Raw genomic sequence first — 16429 nt, 5'->3', positions numbered from 1 at the left:
CTAGGTGCAGAGCTCTGTCCACTGTGTCACCTGTTAACAACAATAACCTTGAGAACTATGGAATCTTTTCTTTGACTAACAACTGAAACCATTTACATATGTCATTTTCGTATGGACTGATTTTTCTAATTATAACCCCAGTGCTTAACAGTGCTTTATACATAGCAAAAGCTTAATAAAAGTTTTTCATTCATTCATCCAGCCCTAGGCTGAGGATGACTGGATCATTCTATCTGTACCCATGCTGGTGGGTGAGTTTTGTTCCCCAAAAGCCTGGATAGAGCCACATAGCAGATGACTCCTACTCACTCTCAAGGTGTTATGGATGATCCTGGTGTATAGAGAGATATAGCATTTATTACTCACAAAGACCTCCTGAGCCCCCATCAGGATGTTTCCCATTTAAACAAATCAGTCATTAATGGCACTATTGACATGTTTTTTTTTTTAAACTCTGAACTGAACAAGTACCATATAAAATAAGAATTTCCATATACAGAGAAAAACAGGAAAAGAAGCTTCATGTTGAATAGTGAATCTCACATTTGGAATGTCTCAATATATGTGATGTGATGTTAATCTCTCCCTAATTTCTGCCAGAATACGTTCTACTTTTCCAAGCAGTTTTTGTCAAATAGTAAGATTTTATACCAGTTTTCTGCATTTATCAAACACTGTGCCACTCTGTATTCTTTTGTACGTTGTATACCTAAAAAACCAGGCAGTTCAGAAAACCACCCATCACATTGTGAGAAAGGAACCCAACTAAACAAGCCCCCAACTGTGAGAAACTTGCTCACCTTAAACAAAGAATGATACCCATTGTGAAATCAGGAAAGTTTTTATTAATCTTTAATGAATGGGTAGCTTCCAAGTGAGGTTACAGGAAGACTACAATTTGTCCAGACTAATGGGAGTTTCTTATACTGTTCTGAATTTTGGACCTCCCACCACACCATCCATTGCCATGTGACTTCATGTTCTCCTCTCTGAGAGATTTTCCCTCAAATACCTCATCAAGCCTGTGCACAAGATTCTGACTTTTGACCTGACCTACTAGGTCACCAATCTGATCACCCAAAACTGTGGAAGCAGACTTTCTTCCTTATTTCCCCCATCCATTATGTCTGACAACATATACAATATTCCTCACCCATAGTATCTCACTTCTGCAAAAGAGAGAGAGAAGTGTATTTTCTCAACTCTTCTCTGGGTCCAAACTTGACCATAATAATTACACACATTACAGTTTGGGTGTTTTGTTCTAATGACATTGAGTAATCATTGTGCTTGGCACATGGTAGACACTTAATAAAAGACTTTGATTGCTTGATTGGTTGTGTCTATTATAGAACCATAGATTTAGAAATGGACAAGACTTCAGGGATCATCTATTGTTTCTTTTATGTTTCACTTTGTATCAGTTCATATCTCTTTCCATATTTCTATGATTTCTTCATATTTATCACTTTTTAAAGCATCAAACTTTTCCCTCACCAGCTTTATCATTTGTCATGAATCCCTTGGAAATTCATTCAAATTCAACACATTTCTCCAGGACATACTAATCACATAAGAATCACTTTTGAAAAGTTTGAAAAAAAATCATGTACATCTTCCCCCCTCCCTACTAAAAAGATGTTGATTTTCTAACCTTAAAGATAAAAAGCTCTCTCTTTACTTTGCAGTAAAATGTCTCATTCAGACTCTTCTCAGTCCCAGGAGAAATATCGTAACATATAAAAAGTTTGAGAGACATAGTTTCTGGGTAATTAATCATTTTATTAATCTTGCTAGCAGATAATTAATAAAAGGGGTCAGTGGCACTCTGGAATGCCAAAGATCCCTCACAGAAGCCACTCAGTGCTTAAATGCCCTTGAAGATTGGGTGGGTGGTCCTGAGGGTGGCAATCAACTCTGACTGGTTAACAATGAGAAGGATCAATATTATAATGAGTGGTGGACCTATTCTAATGAACAGGATAAGGCTCTGATTATTCTCCTCTTAGCCCACCCCCAACCTCAGGCAATCTAGAGAAAAGATCTACTTCTACTCAGACCCGACTAAGTGAGACACAATGGACTGGAATTCGCCTTAGATTAAGTTCTTTGCAAGGTTTTCTAAGTGGGTGGGCTAACAACTCCAGGATTTCATCTCATCATCCGCCCTGCCCTTCAGAAAACTAAGCTTTGACCTAAACTGCAAATGAGGAAGGTAAAAAATTCTGGATCTCCCCCATATTTGGTTCTGAAATGATCATTACTGTCCTATGAGATGGCATAGGTATATAGGAACTTACTATATCTCAGGCACTAGACACAAAAGTCAGAAGTCAAACAGGCTCTGCCTTGAAGGACCTTACATTCTATTGGAAGAGACAACATGTACCTGTTTCAACACTCGCAGGTAGATTGTGTACGAAAGTCTGGCTTAAGGCACCTACTAGCTTTGTGATCAGGGCAAATCACTTCACCACCTGGAGCCTCAGTTTCTTCATCCATAGAATCAGAAGAATAATAACTACTGCCTACCACATAGGATTGTTGTGAACCTCACATGAGATAATGAAAGTGAACTGCTTGGTAAACCTTAAAGCTCAGTATTAGTGTTATTGAATGAATTAGGAAGCATTAATGAGTTGAAAAGGATACTGGGTATAAGAAATCAAGTGAAAGATACTGGTAAGAACATACGTATGTATGGCTTTGGAAAGAAGGTGAGGGGCTCACAATGAAAATAAGAAAACACCCAATGACAAGCCAAGGTACTCACAGGAAACCTAGAAACCCCAAAAGAAGAAGAAGCCCTCTGGAATATTAGGTAGATCCTGTAGGGATGATTTGTGATAAAACATGTACAAGAAGTCTTGGAGGAAGCTAGGTGGTATGATGGATGGAGCGTTGGACAGACAGCATGACCTGAGTTCAAATTCTGCCTCAGGTACTTCTATCTGTGGAATCCTGGGCAATTTACTTACTCTCTGTCTGCCTCAATTTCTTTGTCTCTAAAATGGGGTTAATAATAGCACCTCTCTAACAAGGTTATTATTAGAGTCAAATAATATTATAAATATGTATATATACATATACATATATAGTCTTCTAAAAGTTTTGTTGACTTTTGAAGCTAGTGTGTGTGTATATGTATACATGCATAAATGTGTGTTTATGCATATGTACACATCAGTGTATATATGTGTACACATATATATGTACATATACACACATGTAAATATGTTATTATTAGAGGGATGGATATCTGCACCATTGGAGGAAGAATAAGTCCACAAGTGCTTATTAGGAACTTACTATATCTCAGGCACCAGACACAAAAGTCAGAAGTCAAACAAGCTCTACCTTGAAGGAACTTACTTTCTATTGGAAGAGACAACATGTACCTGTTAGAACATTCATGGGATAAACACAAAATAAATACAAGGTAGACTTTTTTGTTTTTGGTAGGAGGAAGGTTGGCTGCTGTAGCAGCTGGGGATGGATCGAGAAACATTTTGTGGAGAAGGCAATAGTCAAAGGTGTCAAGAAGCATTCTAAGAGGTGGAGGGGAGGAGGGAGAACATTCCTGGCCCAGTGCAATGAGATCACAGATCACTCCAAATATCAAACAAATAGAAATTTGCATATAACTTAATAGCTAACGGTGATGCATGTGTCCAACATGGAATAAATTAGACATTATCACCTCTCACTGTGGATCCATGGGCCTAATACTGTGTTAAACCTTGAAAGGGCACAGAAATAGGTTTAATAACAACAACAAAAAACAGCTGACATTGACATAGCACTTTAAATTCTGAAAAGCAATTTCTATACCTGATTTTATTTGAATCTCATCACCACAACCCTTTGAAGAAAATACTTAAGTTATTGCTGTTGTTTGGTTGTGTCTAACTCTTCATGACTTATTTAGAGTTTTCTTGGCAGAGATCCTGGAGTGGTTTGTCATTTCCTCCTCCAACTTATTTTACAGATGAGGAAACTGAGGCAAACAGGGTGACATGCCCAGGGTCACCCAGGCAGTAAGTGTCTGGATTTGAACTCACAAAGATGAGTCTTCCTGCTTCCTGGTCCAGCGTTCTATACACTGCACCACCAAGCTGCCTATTATTATTAACCCCATTTTACAGATGAGGAAACTGAGGCTCAAAGGTGATATGCGATTTGTAGTCCCTATGCTTGAGGTATTTACAGTTCCCCTAGTTCTGGAGAAACTCTCCTTCCTCAAAAAAGTATTTTCAGGCAGCAAATTCTTATAGCTCCCCACTCAGTGCTGACACGGACATCAACTCAGGGGATCCATTTAAAAGCCCAGAACCTGGGGCTGATTGAAGAGAAGCTGTAGCTCTTGAAAGAAGGAGCTACACACTTGTTAGGATGACCAGAAGACTTTCTGTCCCTCAGGGTTAGTCCACTGGCAGATAGTTATCAAGTCCTTTAGAAAAATGAATAGAAATTGTAGGAAATAAGGTGCAAATTGCGTGCCTTCTGTATATCAGCCCAACAGAGCTTTAATGAGTATGGGGATGGGAATGAGGGATGGCATGAACTTCAGGGAAGATTAAGACTACCTCTTACCATGAAATTTATAACCTTAGAGTAGGAGATCTACCCAGTGGGCAGATTTCAGGGGGTCCATGAACTTAGAAGGGGAACAAGTCACATCTTTATAGCAATATAATTAGTTTCTTTGTAATCATGTGTATTTTATTTCACACATCTTTCTTTAAAAAGCACCATTATTCTAAGAAGGGTCCGTTGGCTTCACCAGACTTTGAAAGGGTTCCATGATACATAAAACGTTTAAGATCTCCCACTTCTAATGTGGCCTCAGCCACTGAAAGGGTAAGTGACTTTCTTGGGTCCATAGAATAGAATGTATCAGCAGCAGGACTTCATCCCATCTGTTCTTGACTCCAAGAGTCACTTTCTATCCATCCATCAATGCTACCTCTCTTCATTAATCAATAAACACTTCTAAGGGCTGACTGTATGTCAGGGATTGTGCTAAGCACTGTGGATACAAAGAGGCAAAAGATAATCCTTGCCTTCAAAGAGTCTACAATCTAGTGGGGAAAATAATGTGTGAATGAATATGTTACCAATATATAAGTAAGAAGTAATTAACAATGGGAAGTAGAATTAAGAGGGATTAGGAAAGACTTAAGGTAATTAATGTCAGTAATTATGCTTTGGAGGCATCTAGGAGGCTCGGTAAGTAAGGAACACACAGTTACTACACTTAACCTCTGTTTACCTTAATCCACTGGAGAAGGAAATGGCAAAATCTTCAGAATCTTTGCCAAGAAAATCCCATGGACAGTATGGGCATTCAGTGGTCATGGGGTCATGAAGAGTCGGGCACAACTGAATGACTGAACAACAAATTATGCTTTAGAAAATAATTCTTAGTTACAGATTTGTATAACTCTACCCTTCCAACTTAGTGTTCCACTATCCCAATTGTAAATAAATATTCACTAAATAAAAAAAAAAGTAAGAATTTCTTTTGAGAGTGTGCTCCCCATCTTTGGGAGTATTCAAGGGGAGAATAGAAGACCACTTCCTTGAAATGTTGTAATGTGATGACCCCTTTGGGGTGGTGTTTGCATTCTGCTGTCTCTAAGGTCATTTCCAGTTCTAAGATTCCACAATCAAAGTGTGAGAGTAAAAATACGCAGTTGAACTCCATTACTGATATTCCATATCTAGCCCACCTCAGGTTAAATAAACCTTGAAGTTCCCCACTCACATGTCCCATACCTGATCCTGCATTGAGAGGGTCTCAAAATGGTCTGACGTAAATTGTAAGAATCCAGATAGAGCTTGATATCCATCCTTTATGCACACTGGGGATGGGATGAGGCTGGAGCCTGGACTGCAGATGTCATCACCATACAAATCCTTTGGACACCCGTGCTGACTCAAGTGTTTCCAAGCCCTTGACAACTGGTGTGATTCTCACCAAAAGCGTACCCAAAATGAAACCTGGCACTCTTCCATTTGAGATTTGTTTCCAAATGGGTCTCTTTCACTCCGAGGCCCTGTCCAATAATAGGCCAATGCCTTCGAATTTCCTTTTAAGTGATGTCAATCTGGCAGATAACCTATACTGAAGGCATTGATTTTCAGGATTTTTGAAGGATCTTAGATATCAAGGTGAAAGAGACTATGAAAGCCATTGAGTTCAACCTCCTCATTTTACAGATAAAGAACCTAAGGTCCAGAAAGGTTAAATGACTCTTGCCCAGAGTCACATAGCAAGGAGGTCTCTAAGGTAAGATTTGAACTGAAGTCTTTCTGGCTCCAAGTCCAGTATTACACTGTAAGAACTCAAAACCGCAGAACTCATCATAACAACTAGTGATCATAAAATAATGATTTTGTACAAGTTACTACATCCTCTGGGTAGTTCCAGGATGACTGTGGCTTTCTGGGTCAGCTATACAAATAGCAGTTTTCATAATAGGGCTGTGATCTGCAGAGCTCACAGTTAAGCAAACAGGTGATTTTCAGAAACAAGCAGAGAAGGCTTAAGCAGTTGCAAAAGAAGGTGATGGAGAAAACTGAGTTTGAACTGCCACATCAGTTGTGGGCGGGTGAGGTGTGGAAAAGGATGAGTGAGATTCATGTGGCTTGAAGGGAGAAAACAGGTTTGGGCTTTGCACCATTGGCTGGGTGGGGGGTAAAAGCATCTCAGGTCGGAACAGATGAGTGTTAAAACAAATTCACTAAAGTTATACATCTAACCAATTCAGCCCATACTCAGCATCTGCTCTCATAGAAAACTCCATCCCAACCTGGCAATTTCCAGGTCAGCAGTCATTCAGAATCTCCTTAAATGGGAGCACTGATTTAGAGAAGGAATAATTATAATGTCTAGCAATTGTACAGTGTTTTAACGGATATTAACTCGATTGATCTTTTTAGCAGCCCTAGGAGGTAGGTATGATTATTACTCTGCATTTTACAAAGAAAATTGAGGCAGTAGAGGTGAAGTGACTTGCCCAGAGTCACATAACTAGAAGTATCTAAAGCAATATTTGAATTTAGGTCTTCATGACTACACTCATGAAGGGCTCTAGACACTGTGCCACCTAGTGGCCTCACGTGAGATAACAATGAAAGTGAGAAGCATTCATGTTGAAGTCCTTCCAGGAGATCATAGTGAGACTCTTTGCAGGTCTTTGCCCTGATGGCTGAGTTGGAGATTCTCATCTCCTCTGGGGGTCTGGATCAGAGTTTCATACAAAGAGGGATAGCTGTGTGGTAACTGAGCTTGAATGGCGCGGAGGCGTGAGGGAAATGAAACTGCCGTGAATACTCCCTCTCTGCCATCTTAGATGGTCTTTTTCCAGAACCCACCATTTCTTGAGATAGATCATTATAGATCTGGATAGCTCCAATTGGTAGGAATCTTTTCCTTTATGTCAAGACTAAAGTTGCCTCTTTGTCCCTTCCACACATTGGGTCAAAGTCTGGCATCTGGGGAAAACAGAACGTCAATCTTTCTTCAAATTCAGTACTTGGAGATAGCTGCCATGTGACCCCACCCATCCCCAACCTTCTCTTCTATAGGTTAAACATTCCCAGTTCTTTTAACCAGTCCTCACATGATGTGACCTTGAGTTCCTTCACATACATGAATGCCCTCTTTTAGATTCTCTCCAATTATCAGTATCTTCTCTAAATTATGTGCCCAGAACTGAGCACATTCCTTCCAGATGTGGTCTGACTAGGGCAGAGTACTCATTTTTCAACTCAGTCTAATATGGCATTAGTTTGTTTTGTTTTGGTTTTTGGCTACCTATTTTTTACAACACTGATTCCCATCAGGCTTCCACTCCACTAAAACCCTCAAGATCTTTTTTTTTTCAGACATGGGACTGTCTAATCAATCCTCTTGCATCTTATATTAATGAAGGCTTCCATCACAAATGAGGAGTCATTTAGACAACAGAAAAATCTATTTCCATATAAGCCCAAATGTTTCAAACTGGTGGCAAAACAGATACTAGATCAATACAAATAAAAATGACAGTAAAATGTTGCGAATGTCATTATTAGTGGGATGGATGGTTGGAAAAGCATTTATTAAGTACTTATACTAAGCTCTGGGTGCAAATACAGCAAACAACATAGCTCATCCCCCACACCTTCCATTTCAAAGACCTTTTATTCTAACAAGGGAAGGTAATAAATACAGGGCACCTACGGGGCAGGGTGTGGTATGCAGGAATTGAACTGGTTTGGTAATGATTGGACCGTGTCATGGTGGCCTGGAACCAAATCGACACAAGGCAGAAGATCACCTATAGCAGCCCAGGGATGGAGGAGCGGAGCCCAACTTCCCATGGGAAGAGAATGAAGCCAGAGTCAAGGCTGTGCTAATGCCGAGGACCATCCCATCAAGTCTGTATTTCTTTGATTTGTTTTTTTTTTTTTACAAGAAATCCTGCCTGTCCTACTTTGATTTAATAATTATTTTAAATTCATTTTATTGCTCCTCTTAAAAGCTGAACTAAAGTACTTCCCAAAATAATCGCTGGACAAGACCATAGAGGTATCAATCCATGTCGAAAAGTTCAATTTTCAAATAATGTGGAGTGCAAATACCCCACTGTTTAAGGGCAATGCACATCCTTGTGGAGAGCGCCTTTGGCAAGCTGGTTTTCTTTTCCTTTCTTTTCTTTGCTTTTTTTTTTTTTTTGAAACACTGCGATGGTTTTTAGACAGCCTTTTGGATGCGTTGACAGGGCAATCTTTGTAGGACACTGCCATCTGCTGGCCCCTGTGGCAAAGAACAAGTCAAGGTTAGAAGACATTAAAAAGAAACTGCGATATTCATACTCAAAGGTTTGGGAACTAGAAGGGAGGTCATCTGTTCCTTTTGTTTTACTCATGAAGAAGCTGAGAGAGACCTGGAGGAATTAATTGACCTTCTCATGGTCAAGACACCTAGACACAGCTGAGCCCAGAATGAAGCTGGAATGCTCATTCCTGCCCCCTTCTACGCTTCCATGATGCCTTCCCTTCATGGGAAATCTAGAATCAAAATCCATTTGTTGAAATAAATGTGTATGAATGACAATACAATATAGAAAAGTGTGTCCCTCGAGGTGCTTCCCTAAGAGAATAGATGGGTTCCCACTAGCTCTGAGCAAATTCAAGCTTAGTATTCAGTTTTTTCCCAAGGTCATCGTTAGACCATAAGATTATAGATTAAAGCAGGGAGGGGCTGGCCAGGACAATGGAAGGAACAATGAATTTAGGGTCAGAGGAGAGTGGTGCAGTGTAGAAGGATCTGGGTTCAAATCCTGACTGCCATTTACTGCTTTTGTGACTTCAGCCTTTTGGTAACCCTTTGTAAAATTAGAGTGCTTGCAGCAACGACCACGGTGTGCGAGAGTTTTTTCTGGCAGACTTGGAATTTCGTAATAACGCAAGAACTTATTAAAAAAAAATCCCAATGGTGGTTTTCTAAGGCAAAATGCCTTCCACACTCAGAGAAAGAAATATGGAAGTCATTCGCAGAATGTAGCAGATCATGTTTGTGTGTGTATGTGTTTTTATGTATCATGTTTTCATTTGTTATATGATTTCTTCCATTTATTTTAGTTCAACTACATAGCATGCATGACTATAGTGAAAATGTACTCAACAGGAAAGTATGTGTAGAACCTATACAGAATTGTATGCGGTAGTGGGGAGGGAGGGGGGTAGGTGTGGTGGGGATAAAATCTTAATTTTATGGCAGTGATTATTAAACATTAAAAAATAATAATAATAAAATTAAATTAAATTAAATTAAAAAAATAAAAATATAAAATTAAAAAAAAAATTCGAGTGCTTGAATTGATGGACTCTAAAGTAGGTCTTCCTGACTAAATCTATAATGTTTTGACCTGGATTCAAAATCCAGCTCTTCTATATATGACCTGTATGACCTCAGGCAAGTTTCCTCCCTTCCCTGAACCTCAGTTTCCTATTCTGTAAAATGAAGTGATTGGACCAGATGGTTTCTAAGGTCCCTTTCAGTTTTTAATCTATTGTCTAAATCCACTGAACAGTGTAGCCAGCCTTAGAACTAGAAAGACATATGAGTATTGTGCTTTTTTTCAGTCCTTTTTCCATCACGCCCTACTCTTCGGGAGCCCAGGTGGGGTTTTCTTGGCAAAGATACTGGAGTGGCTTGCCATTTCCTTCTCCAGCTGATTTTACAGAGGAGGAAACTGAGGCAAGTAGGGTTAGTGGCTTGCCCAGGGTCACCCAGCTAGTAAGTGTCTGAGACCAGATTTGAACTCAGGAAGATGAGTCTTCCTGATTCCAAGTCCAGTACTCTATCCACTGTACCACCCTGCTGCCCAAGCTACTCTTTATTGTGCACAGACTACTTAAAAAGTCTGGAGTGTCCTTACTTGCTCACTTAGCTTCCTCTTCCTCAGCATCCTTCAGCCTCCCTCCTCTTTCTCTCAGTACTCCTTCCAGCTTCTTGTCTCCTTCAGGTATCCCCAGGACTTCTTCTTTTTACCTAGTGACCCACCTGTGGCACTTTTCCATCTCTTCTCATTGTCTGCATCTCCCTTTCCTCTCCTAGAAAAAAGTAAAAGAGAAGAAATCCAATGTCAGGCAGCCTTTGTTCAGCATGCAGGGGTTCCTCTGCAATGCAGTTTCTCCCAGACTTCCTTGGGTGTCTGCTTATGGAGCCCTCTGCCATCAGAAGCATGCTGCTCCTGGCTGAACATCTGTTGATGTTGACAGTATAGGGAGTTTCAAATACAGGGTCCCAGGAAATCTATTGTTCCTGTGACCTGGTCCACCAAACTGCTGCCATACATGGCAACTGTCCGGGATGGTTGTGACAATCAGTTGGACTCTGGGTATTACCTTGCCAGTTACTTTATCATAGACTCCTCAAGCTACGATTCAATCCAAACCAATTCAATTCAATGCAGGACCTTCAAACTGTAATAATAGTTCATTAAACATTGTGGCAGGCCCTGGAGCTACATGGAGTTTAAGCAGCTAGTGAGTGCAATGGATAGAGTATTGCTTTTGGAGCAGAGAAGACCCGAGTTCAAACACTGTCTCGAATGCTTGCTAGGTGTATGAGCACCAGCAAATCCCCTAATCTCAGCCTCAGTTTTCTCATTTGTAAATGGGGCTAATAACATCTCCTTCATAGGGTTGTTGGAGTAATCCAGTAAGATAACATATGGCAAGCATTTTACAAACTTTAAAACTGTATGAGTCCTGGCAAGTCTCAATCTCTCTGGCTTAGTTTCCTTAATTGTAAAATTATTATTATTAATAATATCTCTTCCTTCACAGGGTTGTTTCCAGGATCAAATGAGATAACCTGTATAAAGTGTTTTGCAAACTTTTAAACATCCTATAAATCTTATTATTATTATTAACGAATATAGAACTGATCTGTTATTTCATCATTGTGTGGGAGTTCCTCCCAGACGAAGATTGAGACCCACCTTAGCTTTGTTGAAGATAGGTGCTAGAGAGTGGTTTGGGTTCTATAAAGGCTGATTGACTGGCTCACACAGCTATTTCAGAGACAGATTTGAATCTGACTCCAAGTCCCTCCCCCCACTTCTACTGTACCAAACAGCCTCTCAAAAAAGAAGAGGACAAAAATGGAAAACTATCTCTGGCCTCTCAGAGCTTACAGGCCACTGGGGAATATGGACATACACAGTAGATAAGCAGGATACAAAGTCATCTTAAGGGAAAGAATTCTCATAATGAGGTTGTATAGCCAAGGTTTACATAAGAGGAGCTTGAGATAAGTCTGGGATGTGAAACAAGGATGTCCATTATCACCACTGTTATTCAATATGGTGCTAGAAATGTTAGCTTTGCAATAAGAGAAGAAAAAGAAATTGAAGGAATTAGAATAGACAAAGAAGAAACTAAGCTATCACTCTTTGCAGATGATATGATGATATACTTAGAGAATCCTAGAGAATCAAGTAAAAAATTACTTGAGATAATAAACACATTTAGCAAAGTTGAAGGATATAAAATAAATCCACATAAATCATTGGCATTTCTATATATAACTAACAAAGCCCAACGGCAAGAGATGTAAAGAAAATTTCCACTTAATATTACTGTAGGCATTATAAAATATTTGGGAATCTACCTGCCAAGATAAACCCAGGAACTCTATGAAGACAATTACAAAACACTTTTCACGCAAATAAAGTCAGATCTAAACAATTGGAAAACTATCATTTGCTCATGGGTAGGCCAAGCTAATATGATAAAAATGACAATTTGACCTAAATTCAATTACTTATTCAATACCATACCAATCAAGCTACCAAAAAATATTTTACAGAGAGAAGCCCTGGAGGGAGGCACAGTTTCTAAGAGGAAGAGGTGAAGACTGAGAACATTCCAGAAATGGGGGACAGTTCATGCTGATGGGGGAGTAGGGAGACATAATGCTAAGTTTGGGGAACAGGAAGTAGATCAGTTTGGATAGAAAGTAATAGTGAGGAAAGATAGGAATGTGAGGTACTTCTGGAAAAGTAAGCTTGAACCCGATTGTGATGAGTTTTAAATGCCAAACGCAAGTTTGTGCTTTACTCTAGAGACAAAATAGTAATAGAAAGTCACTGAACAATGGGTTGTTTGTGTGTGTAGGTGTTTGAGTGTGAGTGTGACATGAAAATTTTCTAATCTCTAATATTTTCATTATTAGAAAACACAACTCAGCCCTTCCCAAGGGTAATGACATTCCTGAAACGTCTGTTATGGAGTTGACAAGTTCAGAATCTAGATATGGAAATGTGTGATCCTGGGCCACGTACTTAAAACTTTTCTGTCTCATCTGTAAAATGGGGATATTCAGAGTATTCACATTGTACTTATCAAATTGTGATCAAATGTTATGATGTATTGTGATGATCAAATGAGATAACACGTAACCTTAAGGTGCTATGTAAATACTTTCTGTTTTCTTTCTAGCTGTTTTCTCCCTTTGTGGAACTGTGACATAGAATATCCATTCATGGACATTGCTTTGTCCTCAGAAGCTTCCATAGTTAATGTGGATGCTGCTATGATGCATGTCAGCAGGGGTCTCCAGCTCATCATTTGTCTCTTTCTGGAGGAAGATCTGGTGAATTCCTGAAAGCTGGCTGTCTGTCTTCATGTGGTTGATGACACACATGAATGCAGTGTTTCAATGAGACTGACCTTCAATGAGGAGTTCTTATCGAACTCCTGGTCTTCAGTCTTCCAATTGTCGATGAAAAGTATAAGGTACAGATTCACCACTGCATTGGCATTATGTGTGATCAGACCAGATCGATTGCCACAAAGATCCAAGGAAACCTCCCTGGCATCACAAAGAAAAAGACAGAATAACAACTCAGAAATTGGAAATCTAATAGTTACTGAAACACCATCTGATAGTTACAACCAACTTGAGCCTGCATTCCAAACTTTTTTTTAATTTGATATTTTGTTGTAGAATGATTTAATCTAAAGAAATTCTCTCATGACCTTTCTTCTATGAGCCCCTTTGGAAAAGGAGAGCGGAAGAAAGAGGTAAATACCGAAACCAGGAGGTCAAAAATGACTTCAGAGACTTGCGTTCCAACTCCCATACCTGGGCAAATCAGATTAAAGAAAAGAAAGTTAGGCACAAAAGGCTTTTTATTTATTTAAGGCATTGTTGGATTTTCCATTGTGTGGCTGCACACTGGGCTGGACTCCCTACTTTTTTTTTTCACAAGCCCATAAGGTTCTGTGGGAATGGGCATAGAATACGCTTTTTTATAGACATTTCCCGGACTAGGTTTTTAATCAAACTTTCTCTGATTGACCTTCAGCTGAAAATATTCTCTCTCTTCTTAAATTTCACCAGACAAAGACTTCTAGGTTTCTCCTTTACCCTCATCACACCAGAACCTCATGATATATTTATCTGTTGTGGTTAAGTCATTTTCAGCTGTGTCTGACTCTTCCTGACCTCATTTGGGGTTTTATTGGTCAAGAAACTGTAGCAGTTTGCCATTTCTTTCTCTAGTTCATTTTACAGATGAGGAAACTGAGGCAAACAGGGCTAAGTGACTTGTTCAGGGTCACACAGCTAGTGAGTGTATGAGGCCAGAGTTGAACTTAGTAAGATAAAACTTCCTGATTTCAGGACCAGCACTCTATCTACTGCACCACTTGCTGTCCCACACTATCTATATACCCCTCCAATTCCCACCATGTTTCCATCCCAAGTGTAATTAATGTAAGCTCACGTAAATAGGGACTATCATCTTGGTGGCAGGTCTCTGGCTAAGATCCTCTCACACCATAAGCAGGAAGATAGTAAGCACAAAGAAGATGAAAAAGTTGCAGGAGTCCGTCCACTCGAGGCTCCAGCTGGCCATGAAAAGTTGCAAATACATGCTAGGGTACAGACCCTGAAAATGATCAGACAAGGCAAAGCCAGATTGGTCATCTTAGCCAACAACTGTCCAGCCCTGAGGAAATCAGAGATCGAAATAACACTGTGTTGACCAAAACTGGCGTACATCACTGCAGTGGCAACAATGAATTGGGTGCAGCATGTGGGAAGTACTATAGCGAATGTACACTGGCTATCATCGATCCAGGTGATTCTGATATAATTAGAAGCAAGCCAGAACAGACCAGTGAAAAGTAAACTGTACAAAAGTATTCTTTAACAAACTGGCCAAAACTTATTTTAAAAAGAAAGAAAAGAAAATAAGAACTGTCTCCTTTTCATCTTGGATCCCTGGTGACTGACAGATATTTTTAGGGGTTGGGTGCTTCTGGACTTGCGATTTCATTGTTGTAAGGAACTCTTGGTATGAAAACCCCTCTACTAATGCATCTCAGCAAGTTACTGATAATGTCTAATTGTAGAGATCCATGTGGCGCACTGAGAAGTTAAATGATTTGCCCATGATCCCATAGCTAATATGTAGGATAACTCATGTTTATGTATTATTCTAGTGTCTAACATATGAGATCTATTTGTTGGAACTGCTAACATTCATGCAGCATCTTAAGGTTTTAAAAGCATTTTACAAATGTTTCCTCATTTGAGCCTTACAATACCCTTGTGAAACTGATACTAATATTACCCCTACTTTTATGGATGAGGAATCTGAGACTGTGATTAAATGACTCAGTGAATTCACACAACTAATAAATGGCCAAGGCAGGATTAGAACTCGGGCTTTTCTTTTTTTTTTTTAATTTATTTTTACCTGAATTTATAATCTTTCCCTCCCACTTCCTCCATTGAACAACAACAAAATTTAAAAAAAAAAATCTTCTATAAAGATGCATCGTCCAGCAAAACAAAGTCTGACCCCCGTCAGACGGTGTCCCCAAACCTAGGTCTTTCTTTGTGCGTTTTAAGTTCATCACCTGTTTCATCTCAGTCTCTGAAGCTGCACGGATCAGAGTTGTACGGTCTCTCGACATTGTTTTTCTCCAGAATGCTGCCATTGTAGAAACTGCTCTCCTAGTTCTGCTCACTTCATATGATAAACTCCAGGCTTTCTGACTCTGAGTTGTAGCTACTCTGTCACCTCAATGGGTGAGAGACACGACTTGGGGTCGGATCATCCTATCCACTACACCACCCTGCTTTTTTAAGCTAGATGATTTAACCCAACCAAACATCAACCCAATCTCCTTTTGAATTTAAATGAACTTGTCCTGTAGCGTTCTGTGATCTAAACTGTCTTTGTAATTATCTTGTCCTCCCTCCAAAATAGGCAGCAATGCATGGGGTTAGTACATAGTTGTTTTCATCTTGTCTCTTCCCTTAGGCTGTAACCCCTTTGACCTTTTTTGTACCCTCAGCCCTTGATACAGTGCCTGGCACTTAGTAGGTACTTATTAAATGTTTATCAACTACCCAAGAGATTGTAGACACATTAGAATCTAACACATTTCATTTTAAGAGGTTTTGTATTTTTTCAATATGAAAAGTGATTAAGAATTACAGAATCACAGAATTTGAGGGTTAAAAGGGACCTTGAACAACCATCTCCGCTAATCCATACATGAAAGGAGGGGCAGCTAGGTGGTGCAGTGGATAGAGCACCAGTGCAGGAATCAGGAGGACCTGAGTTCAAATCTCACCTCAGACATTTGATACTCACTAGCTGTGTGACCTTGGGCAAGTCACTTAACCCCAACTGCTGCCTCATCCTGGGTCATCTCCAGTCATCTTGATGAATATCTGATCACTAGATTCAGAAGGCTCTGGAGGAGAAGTGAGGCTGATGACCTGCACAGCCCTCCCTCACTCAAAACAAAGCCAAGTGCAAGTCATGTCATTATTTCTCTGATGGCATGGTCTTCTTCGGCAATGAAGGATGAACATACACACATGAAAGAAATCCTCACTATTATA

The 16429-nt window shown here is 39.7% G+C and overlaps 1 pseudogene; it reads left to right on the top strand.

Moving 5' to 3' along the window:
• The first annotated feature begins 8736 nt into the window (after positions 1–8736).
• On the top strand, positions 8737–14714 carry LOC140532294 (large ribosomal subunit protein eL30 pseudogene; annotated as a pseudogene).
• The last annotated feature ends 1715 nt before the right edge of the window (positions 14715–16429 follow it).

This window comes from Notamacropus eugenii, chromosome 3 (assembly GCF_028372415.1).
Source record: "Notamacropus eugenii isolate mMacEug1 chromosome 3, mMacEug1.pri_v2, whole genome shotgun sequence".
Lineage (NCBI taxonomy): Eukaryota > Metazoa > Chordata > Mammalia > Diprotodontia > Macropodidae > Notamacropus > Notamacropus eugenii.
This window is presented reverse-complemented; position numbering and strand designations above follow the sequence as displayed.